Source organism: Hemicordylus capensis, chromosome 5 (assembly GCF_027244095.1).
Source record: "Hemicordylus capensis ecotype Gifberg chromosome 5, rHemCap1.1.pri, whole genome shotgun sequence".
Taxonomy (NCBI): Eukaryota; Metazoa; Chordata; class Lepidosauria; order Squamata; family Cordylidae; genus Hemicordylus; species Hemicordylus capensis.
In genome coordinates, this window is record NC_069661.1 from 56,268,951 (window position 1) to 56,282,506 (window position 13,556).

Here is a 13,556-nt window from a genome sequence, read left to right on the forward strand (position 1 = left end):
GCACATATGCATTTGTCACCTGTAATGGTGTACACATTATTTGTCCTACCATTATTATCTGTAGCATAATAATGGATGGTTTCACCTATCCATGGTCTGGTGACAATAAAGAGGCAATCACTTACATACTGCACTGCACCACACCAATGCAAGAGCATGGCATGAGTGCTAGTCCCATGCAGTGTGTGCTGATTCCATGCAGTCAGTATGGAATAGTGGATAGAGTGTTGGACTAGAACTGGGGAGACCCAAGTTCAAATCCCCATTCAGCCATGAAACTTGCTGGGTGACTCTGGGACAGTTGCTTATCTCTCAGCCTAACCTACCTCAGAAGAAAAAGTGGGATATAAATATAAATAAATAAAACTCCAAACCCTATCCACACTGCTAGTGAGCACTGCAAGTGAGCCTCATGGTGACTAAGAAGTTGAGCAAGCCCTTCTAAACATCTAGCCTTTTCCCCTTCAAACAAACTAACAGGAAGAGGGGAGTTCTGCAGGGGCTGTTTCTCTTTAAGGGGTAGGTCTTAGTCTCTCTATCTCTGTGTGTGTTACTTGTTAGGGTTACTTGTTAGGGTTAAGATATCACAGGGCTAGGAGTTCTTAGGGTTACCTAAAGGCACTGTTTACTTAGTAGTGGGGGTGGAGTCAGCTAGGGCTGGGAGGGGCCCCACATTCCTTCCTTTGACTCACATCCTGTGTGACAGTTGGAAGCCTACTCTACATATGAGGTGAAGGCCCGAGAGCATAGCGAACAGAGCATAGCGAACAGGGATAGCAAACAGGACACTGGAGTTTTGCAGGAGTTGAGCGGGAAGTGTGCGAGGGAGCCTGGAACAAGCCCCTGCGATCACCAGGAGCACAAGGAGCCTGGTGGAGAAGAGAACATAAGTACATATCCCTCCCTCGTACCCCTCATATTCTTGGGAAAGGCTGTTTGGACAGTTAAATAGCTGACCATTACAGCTGAGACCTAACCTAGTAAACTATCTAATAAACGGACAATAAGCTCCCTAAATACTGTAAAGAGCCAACTAAAACAGTATGAAGACAGAAGGTCAGCAGGGGAAGGGGCACTTCCCAGTGTATTGCACAGAGTGCCACATGTACGACTATTTGCCCCATGGGCAGAAGTCATGGGTGTGTGCTCGGTGCAAGTAGCTCCTGGCTGTCAGGGAACAAATCCGTTCCCTTGAGACCAAGGTGGCAGATCTGGAGAAGCTCAGAGAGACAGAGAGGTATGTGGATGAGACTTTCAGGGATGTGATAGAGGCATCTCACTCCAGGGCTGGTAGCTCCTCTGCTGTCAGGGAGAATGAAGGTCTTGGGCAAGGAGGACATCGGTCTGAGGAAGAGGGAAATGCTCCTTTAGAAGGGACCCCTTCCGTGGATGGTGAGCCCATATCCTCTTGCACAGGGGATACTCCTCTGGGGGGTGGGGGCCTCCTTGTAGTGGGTGATTCAATCATTAGGGGGATAGAGAGATGGGTTTGTGACCCGCGTGTTGACCGCACGGTGACTTGCCTGCCTGGTGCGAAGGTTGCGGACATTACGCAGTGTCTAGACAGGCTCCTAGGCAGTGCTGGGGAGGAGACAGCTGTCGTGGTACACATCGGCACCAACAATGTGGGGAAATGCAGTTGGGAGGTCCTGGAAGCCAAATTTAGGCTGATAGGTAGCATTTTGTAGTCCAGGACCCCCAAGGTAGCATTCTCAGAAATGCTACCTGTTCCACGCGCAAGTACAGTGAGACAGGCAGAGCTGAGGGGTTTCAATGCATGGATGAGATGTTGGTGCCGGGAGGAGGGATTTAGATTTGTTAGGCACTGGGACACATTTTGGGGCAAGTAAGGCCTGTACAAAAGGGACGGGCTGCACTTGAACCAAGATGGAACCAGACTGCTGGCGCTTAAAATAAAAAAGGTTGCAGAACAGCTTTTAAAATGACACCTGGGGAACAGCTGATGGGAGCTGGACAGTATCCCATTTGGCAAAAGCCATCCTTTAAAGTGTGAGGCTGCAAAGAATTCAAATAAAACAGAAGGGGACGGAGCAGAACCACATAAAGAGCAGACGGGAGCCTGTGCCAGCAGGTCAAAGAGTCAAAAGAATAGCATACATCAGGGGAGAGATTCAGTGTATAGGTGCTTGTATGCCAATGCCAGAAGCCTCCGAGCCAAGATGGGTGAGCTGGAGTGCTTGGTTGCTAACGCAGAAATAGACATAGTGGGCATAACAGAAAAATGGTGGAACAGTGAGAACCGGTGGGACACTGCTATCCCTGAGTACAAACTCTATAGAAAGGACAGGGAGGGGCGCCTTGGAGGAGGGGTAGCACTGTATGTTAAAGAAGGGATAGAATCTAACAAGCTAGAAAACCTAAGTGGACTGGAGTCCTCCACAGAAACCATGTGGGTGACTATACAAGGCCGGAAAGGAATCATGCTACTGGGGACGTGCTATCGCCCTCCGGATCAAAATGCCGACAATGACTGGGAGATGCAGGAGGAAATCAGGGAGGCAACAAGGAGAGGCAGGGCTGTAATTATGGGTGATTTCAACTACCCACACATAGACTGGGTAAATTCACATTCAAGTCAGGACAAAGAGGTCAAATTTCTAGATACGCTAAATGACTGTGCCTTAGAACAGTTGGTCGTGGAACCGACCAGAGAGAAGGCGACCTTGGATCTAATTCTGAGTGACACCCAGGACCTGGTGCGTGATGTCAGTGTCATTGATCCTTTAGGGAACAGTGACCACAGTGCCATCAAATTCAGCATACATGCGGGGAGAGAATCACCAAGCATGTCAAACACAGACATTTTGAATTTCAGAAGAGGAAACTTCTCCAAAATGAGGAGTATGGTGAAAAGAAAGCTGAGGGGGAAAATCAGGAGAGTCACTTCGCTCCAGAATGCATGGGGTTTACTCAAAACCACAATACTAGAAGCCCAGTCAGCTTGTATACCCAAAAGGAGGAAAAGTATCGCTAAGTCCAGGAGGATGCCAGCGTGGCTAACGGGTACCGTCAAAGAAGCCATAAAATGGAAGAAGACTTCCTTCCGAAATTGGAAGGCCTGTCCAAATGAAGAGAACAGAAAGGAACACAAACTCTGGCAAAAGAAATGCAAGGTGACAATAAGGGAGGCAAAAAGAGAGTTTGAGGAACATTTAGCCAAAAGTATCAAGGGGAATAACAAAAACTTCTTTAAGTACATCAGAAGCAGGAAACCTGCCAGGGAGGCGGTTGGGCCATTAGACAATGAGGGAGTGAAAGGGATTATTAAGGAAGATATGGAGGTTGCAGAGAAACTGAATGAGTTCTTTGCGTCTGACTTCACGGCAGAGGATACTGAGCATATGCCTGTTCCTGAACCAGGCTTTTTAGGGATGGAGGCTAGAGAGCTGAGTCAGATAGAAGTGACAAGGGATGGTGTTCTAAACTGTCTGGAAAAACTGAAAGCTAACAAATCACCAGGGCCGGATAGCATCCATCCAAGAGTCCTCAAAGAACTCAAATGTGAAATTGCCGACCTCCTTGCTAAAATATTTAACTTATCCCTGAAATCGGGCTCTGTACCAGAGGACTGGAGAGTAGCAAATGTAACACTGATTTTCAAAAAGGGATCCAGGGCGATCCGGGAAATTACAGGCTGGTTAGCCTAATGTCCATTCCAGGCAAATTGATGGAAAGCATCCTCAAGGATAAAATTGTAAAGTACCTAGAAGAACAGGCCCTGCTGGGAGTGAGCCAGCATGGCTTCCGCAAAGGTAAATCTTGCCTCACCAACCTTTTGGACTTCTTTGAGAGTGTCAATGAGTGTGTGGATCAAGGTGATCCAGTTGACATAGTCTACCTGGACTTCCAAAAAGCTTTTGACAAAGTTCCTCATCAAAGACTCCTGAGGAAACTTAGCGGTCATGGGATAAGGGGACAAGTACATGTGTGGATTGCTAACTGGTTGAAAGACAGGAAACAGGGGGTAGGTATAAATGGAGAGTTTTCACAATGGACGGAAGTAAGAAGTGGGGTCCCCCAGGGATCTGTACTGGGACCGGTGCCTTTTAATTTATTCATAAATGATCTAGAAGCAGGGGTAAACAGCGATGTGGCCAAATTTGCAGATGATACCAAACTCTTCCGGGTAGTGAAATCCGAAACAGATTGTGAGCAGCTCCAAAAGGATCTCTCCAAACTGGGGGAGTGGGCAACATAATGGCAAATGCGGTTCAGTGTTAGCAAGTGTAAAGTGATGCACATTGGGACAAAAAACCCCAACTTCAAGTATATGCTGATGGGATCCGAGCTGTCGGTGACGGACCAGGAGAGGGATCTTGGGGTTGTGGTTGACAGCTCGTTGAAAGTGTCGACTCAATGTGCGGCAGCTGTGAAAAAGGCAAATTCCATGCTAGGGATCATTAGAAAGGGGATTGAAAATAAAACGCTAACATTATAATGCCCTTATACAAAACTATGGTGCGAGCACACTTGGAGTACTGCGTACAATTCTGGTCACCACATCTTAAAAAGGACATTGTTGAACTGGAGAAGGTACAGAAGAGGGCAACCAAGATGATCAGGGGCCTAGAGCACCTTTCTTATGAGGCAAGACTACAACACCTGGGGCTTTTTAGTTTAGAAAAAAGACGTCTGCGGAGAGACATGATAGAGGTCTATAAAATCATGCATGGCATGGAGAAAGTGGAGATTCTTTTCCCTCTCACACAACACTAGAACCAGGGGTCACTCCATGAAATTGATTGCCAGGAGGTCTAGGACCAACAAACGGAAGTACTTTTTCACACAATGCGTGATCCACTTGTGGAATTCTCTGCCACAGAATGTGGTGACAGCCAACAACCTGGATGGCTTTAAGAGGGGTTTAGATGACTTCATGGAGGAGAGGTCTATCAATGGCTACTATTCAGAGGGCTGTGGGGCACCTCCAGCCTCAAGGGCAGGGTGCCTCTGAGTACCAGTTGCAGGGGAGTAATGGCAGGAGAGAGGGCATGCCCTCAATTCCTGTCTGTGGCTTCCAGCGGCAACTGGTGGGCCACTGTGTGAAACAGGATGCTGGACTAGATGGGCCGTGGGCCTGATCCAGCAGGGCTGTTCTTATGTTCTTATGTTCTTATGTTCTTAAGAATTGCATCAACATTTTAGTGATGATTTCCCCATCACTGCTAATGGGAGAAGCATCACTAAAGTCTAAATTTGCAACTGTTAGTTGTCATGGAGCCTTTCCACGGTCGCTAGCAGCATGGACAGGGTTTGGAATTGGATGGAACCAGCAGACATGCCACGTTCTTGGATTGGTGGGGTGCTGCCCAGTATATAGGCCACATTTTTAGGCATGATACATGACTGTGCTTTAACGTACTCAGTCATGGAGCCCATCAGCGAGTGGCATTCAGTATCCAATATGAGATGCAAATGTTGAACTGATTGCAAACGGTAACAACAGTGCTATCAAAATCAACATATATGTGTCTACCAAGTCAACATTTAATTAAAAAGAGAAAAACTTGTAAAGAGAGAGAGAGAGAGAGGATTTGTTAATAATTAACGGTTAATCTGAATAATAGCTAAAAGGAATCTTCTGTTTAAAAGGAAGTATATCTCTGTCAGTTGCTGGGGGGAAGTGATTACCACCATGCAGTGTTCCCTCTAACAAGGGTTCCCAGATGTTTCCCAGCCTCCCCCATTGTGATAGCCTTTGCTTGAGGATTATAGGAGTTGTAGTCAACAACATCTGGGGATCCCTTTTAGAGGGAACACTGCCCCCATGTCCTGCTTCTAAGTGCCCGGAAGGCTTTGGCTAACCAATGATAGACTACAGGATACTGACTAGATGGACCCTTGGTCTGTTCAAGAGGACTCTTCTGTGTAGAATTATTGTTGCGTGTGAAGTAGTTTTTGGTGTCTTTTCTCTGCAGCTACAGAGATGGAGTCAATTCACCTGTTTTCCCACACTAGTTTCCTAACCACAACAAATGTTTATTAATATTAGGACATTTCCCTATAGAATCTACTGAGTACATATTCTAGATTGTCAGCAATTTGAAAAGCTAAATCTTGTAGCTGAAATATTTACTAATTATGCAAGTATATAAAGCATCTTGTAATTGTCTTCTAATTGATTCTTCATGCTCCTGCCATTGACATTTGCTAATGGTGGTGATGTGTTATTGCTTCATTACATGGCACAAGTAATGGATCACAACACTTGTTAACTGCATTTTAAGGTACTTTTGCCTAAGTACACAATAATTCACTTTCAGGTGGTTTAATGTGCACCTATGGCTAAAAGAACACTCTCTGAACTTTTGATAGGTGTGCAAAATAACTTCAGTTAGAATGTATCCTTGCCAGAATGACTGTGAGAAAATTCACCTTCCATTTAACATTACAGCAGCAGCTAAAGACAGAAAAATGTGGCAGAGAGATAAACAGGGGTGAAGACGGGGGAAAGCTTGAGGATCAATGCCTCACTTAGATGTTTGGGAGAGGGAGAGGAAAGAAACATTTGTGGAGGAGAGAAAAGTTTGTTCTGGGAATGGAAGAGATTAGTTATTAGGTTTGGCAGGGAAGAGTTCAGTAAAATGAATGGAGGGGACTTCTGAATGGAGGGGACTTAGGAGGTATCTGCATACCCAAAGATGAAGAAATGTTAGGAAACAGAAAAGATGGAGGATAATAGAAGCCCTGGGCTACCCTCCCCAGTAATGGCTACCCCTAGCACCAACCTTAACATCATGAGCAATGTGATATAGTAGTTTAACATTAACTTTAAGAGAAATCAAATGCAAGATAATATTTTCTGTCACAACTGAATGAAAGGAGACCCTGAGACCTCAGGTATCTGTAGAGACCCATTGGGCATGCATGGCGGCCTCCAAAATGGCCACCACCATGGGAGTGAGGAGCGGAACAGGCCAAAGACCACCCAAACCATTCAACTTTGGTTTGGCATAAAGTGCGAATGCAGCCAGAGTCTGAATGTCAGCCACTATTTGTAATGTGAAAAGCTGCTGCTAGAACAAAAAGAGGGAAATCTACACAGAGTGAAATATGTAATTCTTTATATTGTTACTTTGAAATAATTCTTTCTGATCCTACTGGGAATTGTTTCCAAATAATGTGCGGAATATTTCACACAACTCAGGAACCAATCACCTACCCTGTCTCCAATTACTTGCCCTACCACTGGCCGGTAGGAGCAGAATAACCATGGATACAACACCCTCATAACAGATTTTAGTAAAGACCAGAATGCTTATGGCTGCCTCTGTGAGAAGATGAATACAGATGTTCCTGTGTTATTATGGCTTCTGAGTGACCATCCTTCATCTGCTTAATCATCAAGGATGATCAGTTGATATCCTTGATGATTGCCCTTAATGGGAGCTTATGACTGAGGCTGTTTTTCTTAATGAGCAATCTACATGCAAGTGAGGATCTGAGATCACAGCTCATTCAGTAGGCATGCACAGCCAAAAAGAAAGCATTACATTTTGAATTCGAAGACAGACAGAGACCAAGGGTGAAGAGTTTTTAGATGGAGGGCAGCCTGTTCGGATGGAGAAGGGAAACCTTAGGAGTTGATCACTGGGAATGTGAAACAGTGGATGTGGAGCCTGCTGTAGGAGTCTGCTTGATCCCACTGTGCTCTGCTTGCAATTTTGTAAAGTAACAGGTTTTATTATTATGGTTACGTTTCTATCCTACTCTTCCTTCAAGCAGCTCAACGTAAAAGGTTCTTCCACACAACAACCCAGGGAGGTAGGTTAGGCTGACAGAGAGTATGACTGGCCTGAAACCATTCAGTGAACTTCATAGCTAAGTAGAGATTTGAATGTAAGCCTAACTGCTCCTACTTCCTGCTCAAGCTGCTCTATTACAAAGCCAGCCTAAGTCGTTGGTGGCCTCCCTCATCATAATCCTATGCATTTCAGACTACATTTTATTGGATTCAATGGCATTCACTCCTGAGAAAACATGCAATTCCATGGGTTTCTCGCAGAGATTGGGGAAGTGTTTGGGGTCAAGTGCTTAACTGGCGACCACAGAGCCATGTGGTTTCATTTGGTAGAAATCAGTTGGGGTTTACCATTGCCATCTCTCATGCAGTATGAAATGATGCCTTTCAGCATCTTCCTATTATCGCTGCTGTCTGATATAGTCTGGGAAACATACCGGTGGGGATTTGTACCAGCAACCTCTTGCTCCCTAGGCAAGTTACTTCCCCGCTATGCCATTAAGTGGAGTTTTGGTTGCAACTGTATCAGGATTTCATGTTATTTAATCCAACAGTGGATGCATATCAGCAAAACTCAGTTTCCAAACTAACTTTTCAGTTTGCAGTACTTCTTTAAATATCACAAACTTTATTTCCAGCTCAACTTAAAAAGCCAATTATGGGCTCCAACTATTGCTTGATAATCATGAATCCAGAGAAATGTCTGAGGAAGAAATGAGCAGGTGCTTTGAACTGAAGCATGTTCAGCATTTCCTGTGTTGCATGTTGGTTGGTGAAAAATTAGTGTATGGGGGGTCTGTCTATAAATCAGCACAGCATGCTGTGAATAATTCCAGTTTCTCACTAAATCCCAAGTGTTAACACAGGGCAAACTGCAACAGTAACAAAAGTCACTTTTCTTCCTTAATGACATGAATTTTTCGATGGGAAAGTGTAATCCTGCCCAAATCTCAGACCTCCACTCTCACAGTGTAAAAGCCTGCTTGTCAGAATTAGTTAGTTGTCAAAAGAAGACTGGGCAAAGATGTTGGCAGGGAGAAGAGAAGCTGAACTAGGCATGTTATTTGAGAGGTGCCTTGGCTTCCACTTCTGTTGCCAAGGCGGTTGTTTACAGTGTTGTGCTCTTGCTCAGCTCAGGGAAAACAGCTGAATAGTCAACATGTAGCCACACCATCATAATCTCTGCAAGGTTCTGTGTCCTTGATTAAAGGGGGGGAAAGGCTTACCATCAAAACAAAACCACTGTTTTTCTCTGCTGTAAATGTATGCTGCTTAGACTGCATCAGCATTTCTGTATCTGCTCAGCAATGTTAGAGAAGTCTAGCAGACAATTAACTGCCGGAGAAAGGCTTCCTCTACCCATGAAGCTAGAAGGAGGCACATCAGCTGCACTAACACTTTATGACATGCTAAGAGTTGCTTCCTTGGAAATTGCCATATAATTGGGAACGCTAATGTAAAATAGATCTGATGTTCTTAGTTAACCATTAGTAATTCTAAATCCATTTTAGTCCAACATCTTAGCTTGATTCATATAATACCTGAACTCATTGAGTGAGGAGCAGGATTATGCACATCCAAAGCCACATGTTTATAACATCTGATAACGTTGCTGCATGTAAGTAAAGTTGTGCCGTTGAGTTGGTGTTGACTCCTGGCAACCACAGATCCTGTGATTGTCTTTGGTAGAATACAGGAGGGGTTTACCATTGCCATCTCCCATGCAGTATGAGATGATGCCTTTCTATATCGCTGATACCTTCCTATATCGCTGATGCCCGATATAGGTGTTTTCCATAGTCTGGGAAACATACCAGTGGGGATTTGAACCGGCAACATCTTGCTCCCTAGGTAGGTTACTTCCCTGCTGCACCATTAGGTGGCTTACAATAGGAATAATTCCAAACAATCAGGAAACCAGAAAAAGCAAGGTCCACAATTTATTTATTTGTTTACTTGCTTTATCATATTTATATACCGCCTGATATGCATATCTCTATGCGGTGTATACAATTTAAAATGCAACCAATATAGAACAGGGTATAACAAAAATTCAAAGAATAAAAAATTAAATAATCTCATGGGATAAAAATGAATTAAACAGTTTAAAATTAATTTCAGTTTAAAGCCTGAGAAAACATGCTCTTTTTGGGGGGGGGGGTTGTCTTCCTATAAGCAAAGAGAGAAGGAGATGCTCTTATTTCAACAGGGAACATATTCCAAAGCCCCAGGGCAGTCACAGAGGAGGCCTGGTCCTGAGTCGACACCATAGGCGACAGAGTTCATGACAAGGTGCTCTCTTAAGTATGCATGGACAATTAAGCTCTCTTAATTGTATGGACAGAGCTGTCCACACATACATTTGTGTGTTTGAGGGCTCTCTCAGATTTTATAAAGTTCAGGCACACATGATATCTCCTCTCCATGCATTCATATAATATCTGAATAGGCTGGCTCATGTATTTTCTACTTTCTATGATTACCCATAGTATGAGGTATTTCCTTTAGGGAGGGTGCAAAATTTCTCAAGACCTGAGAGGAATTTGACTGCATCACTGAATTCTAATTTGGATGAAAAATGGAGCTTGTTCATTAAATTAATCCCTCTGTCTGCCTTGTTCTCTAAAGGTCTCACTACTCAGTGCACATGAACAGGTGTAACAAAAACTCTTAATTCCCTTTTTAGCCCAGGAAATTTTGCTTCAGGAAGGGGTAATCTGAACAAGTGGAAGGCTATTTGGCCCTTTATCTCTACGCAAGAGAGAAGTTCTCTACCTGAATTTTCTATATTCCAAATTATCTCCAAGGCTTCTTTTCTAATTGTGGGATTTGAAAATGTATATTGGCTCTGTAGGAGAAAAACTGGTTGAGAGGCAATTTGTAGTGGAAAGTCAAGAGAAGGGAGAGAATTAATAGCATAAAAATGTGTTATGGGGAGGCTAACAAATAAAGAATGATGATGATGATGATGATGATGATTGGGCCCTTTCCAAGGGTCTAGGATAACTAAAGAAGAATTAAAGATATCATCATAGTATTCATGCTGTCCCGAGTAGTGTGGCCTTCTGTAGCTGATGTGTTATAATTTTATTGATGCCCAAGGTGTCGAGGTGGTGTTCAAGTTCTTTTGATACTGCACAAAGGGCACCAACAACTATTGGCACCACTATTGTTTTCTTTTTCCAGAGCCACTCAATTTCAATCTGAAGGTCCTTGTATTTAGTTATTTTCTCCAGTTGTTTTTCGTCAACTCGTCTATCCCCTGGGACTGCAATATCAACTATCAGAACCCGATTCTTCTCGGTGATTGTCAAATCAGGCGTATTGTGTGCTAAATGCCTATCAGTTTGTATTCAAAAATCCCAAAGGATTTTTCCTCTTCATTTTCTTTGACCTTCTCAATTGGATAATTCCACTAATTCTTGCTTGCTGGCAATTTGTAATCCTTGCAAAAGTTCCAGTGGATCATTGCAGCAACTTTGTTGTGTGTCTTTCCTTATAATTGGTCTGTGAAATTTTCTTATAACAACATACAAGGTGCTCAACCATCTCATCCGCTTCCTTGTATGATCAACACTTACTGTCTTTCTGGGTCTTATCAGTTTTTGCTTTTATAATATTTGTTTGTAGTGATCGTTCCTGGGCTTATTATTCTCAGCTTGCCTGTTCTTCAACAATTTTTTCTTGGAGGGAGGGAGGAATCACATTACTTCAATTAAATTACACACATTGTTCATTGAAGACAGAGCTTGACACTCTGACTAACAAAGCATGTGTATATCGAGGGTCTGTAGGGCTGTGCCAGAAGCCTGCACGCATGTTGTCCAGTCCTCCTACATGCTGATGGTTGCACCAGGGGGCTCACCCTCCAGAAGCACTCTACAAGAGCTGGAACACATTGATTCCAATTTTTCAGAGTTCTTCCAAACTGTGAAGTCTTAGCCCTCTGGTGCAACAGTATATGGAGGGGCTACTCTAGAACAACTAGTTTGGGAGAGCAAAGGGGTGGCAAAGAATGTTATTAGGGAAGTGAGGATTTGCTATACATTAAATACTTATAAAGGTAAGTAATCAGTGTTGTTAGTCTACTTATCTTATGAATGAAGCTTGCTTGACATTGTCAAACCTATTCAGAAAATGGGCCTCTTAGAAAATACTGGGGCTATTGACATGCACAGGCAAAACTGGGCTAAGGAAACCTAATCTGGTTGGCTGGCACATGTGAACTGCTGGAGGCTGCGTGCGCAACCATGCCACCATGGTCCCCATCACCAGCATGGTGGCAAACCCACATGGGGAGCCCTCTGCTTAGTCCAGGTTTTGGGTATGAGGGCTCCCTTAAACTGCTAACTGCTCATGTGTCAGTGCTGTGTTCCAGGACAATCCCTATAATGCACCACACTCTTGTGTAGTGCATTTTAGGAGTTCTGGGGGCTGGTAAGATGCATCCCAGTCCCCGATCCTCCACACTGCTGGCCATAGCTGTCAATTGTCTGGGTGGGTGATCTGCCCACCCAGGAACGAGCCCTCAATAGTCTGCTGGGGAGTTAAGCATTTTAAGGCTTCCTCCCCTGCAGATTGGAGCCCTTTCTCACTGATTGTGAGAGAAGGCTCACTCTCTTTTTGGATGAAGCCCAAATTTTTGGCCTGCTTTCCAGAGTAGTTTTATATTCCTGTCCAAGACCATGTGGCAGTAAAGGCTGGGGTGAGGAGAGAGGTTAGTGCCAAGCCAGCTGAAATCTTCAGGGGAGATGACTCTGCATACCCTGTTAGATATTAATCTAGCCGCCTGATCACAGAACCATTTGCTATTGTGGCTATGGCATTCACCTCTTCAGACTAATGCCACAGTTATCATGAGCTCGGGTGTAGCTTCTGGCCCTGTTTGAGATGCTGAACACAAGTAGAGCATCTTTTAGATTAATGACCGAATAGGGTTATGGCCTCAGCCAGCCCAGTTCCTGACCGGGAAGGAAGCTAAGAGGTTGGCCTGGTTCCTGGGAGGTTGAAGGAGTCTCCTACTCACCTGGATTCACTGCTTCTGCTCCTTGTTATGGGGTAGAGGAGTGAGTGAATGAGGCATCTTTAAATAACAGAGGTCTTTTAATATAATTCACTCAAGCTATAGGGCCATAATATATGATGGCTGTATTCTGTGACACTGTAAAGTTTCAAGGGGGGGGAGGGCGGAGTGGGAAATTTAAGAGGGAGGACCTGTTACCCCTTGCTCCCCTTTGGAATCATTTCCAAGCACTTGCATAGGAGGACTGGGGGAATTGTGTTAGGCTCCCAGTGTGTCCCCACAGAGCCTCCTTAAATGCATGTTTTGTTACTAAAGATCTAGGCTGAGTTTCTTGAAGAAAAATTAGTGTAGTATGATAGAGTAAACATCCTCATGATTTGTAGACATTTCTGTTGTTCAGCAATAATTGTAGGTCAAACAGCTGTTGCTTCAAAACCTGCAAAGAAAGAAAAAAAGGAATACTGCACCAAACCCCCTAAATGTACATGTGATTGACAATAATGGCTTTCTGTGCACCTTTAATATGCTGGAAAACCTTCCCATTCCAGTACAGAGATGCAGACCAAAGCAGACATCCTAACTAATGAAGCGAGGCTGCAGCAGGAGACTGCGTCCTTGCAGCCATTATCGCAGCTTGAACACACATAAGAGGAAGGGTGATTTTCTTCTTCTTCTTGACCTTCTGCTTCAGAAAGCGCTCTGTAACTTCCAAAAATATGTTACTGAAGATTGTGCATCCATCAGGGATATATTTTTGGAACGCACAGATAT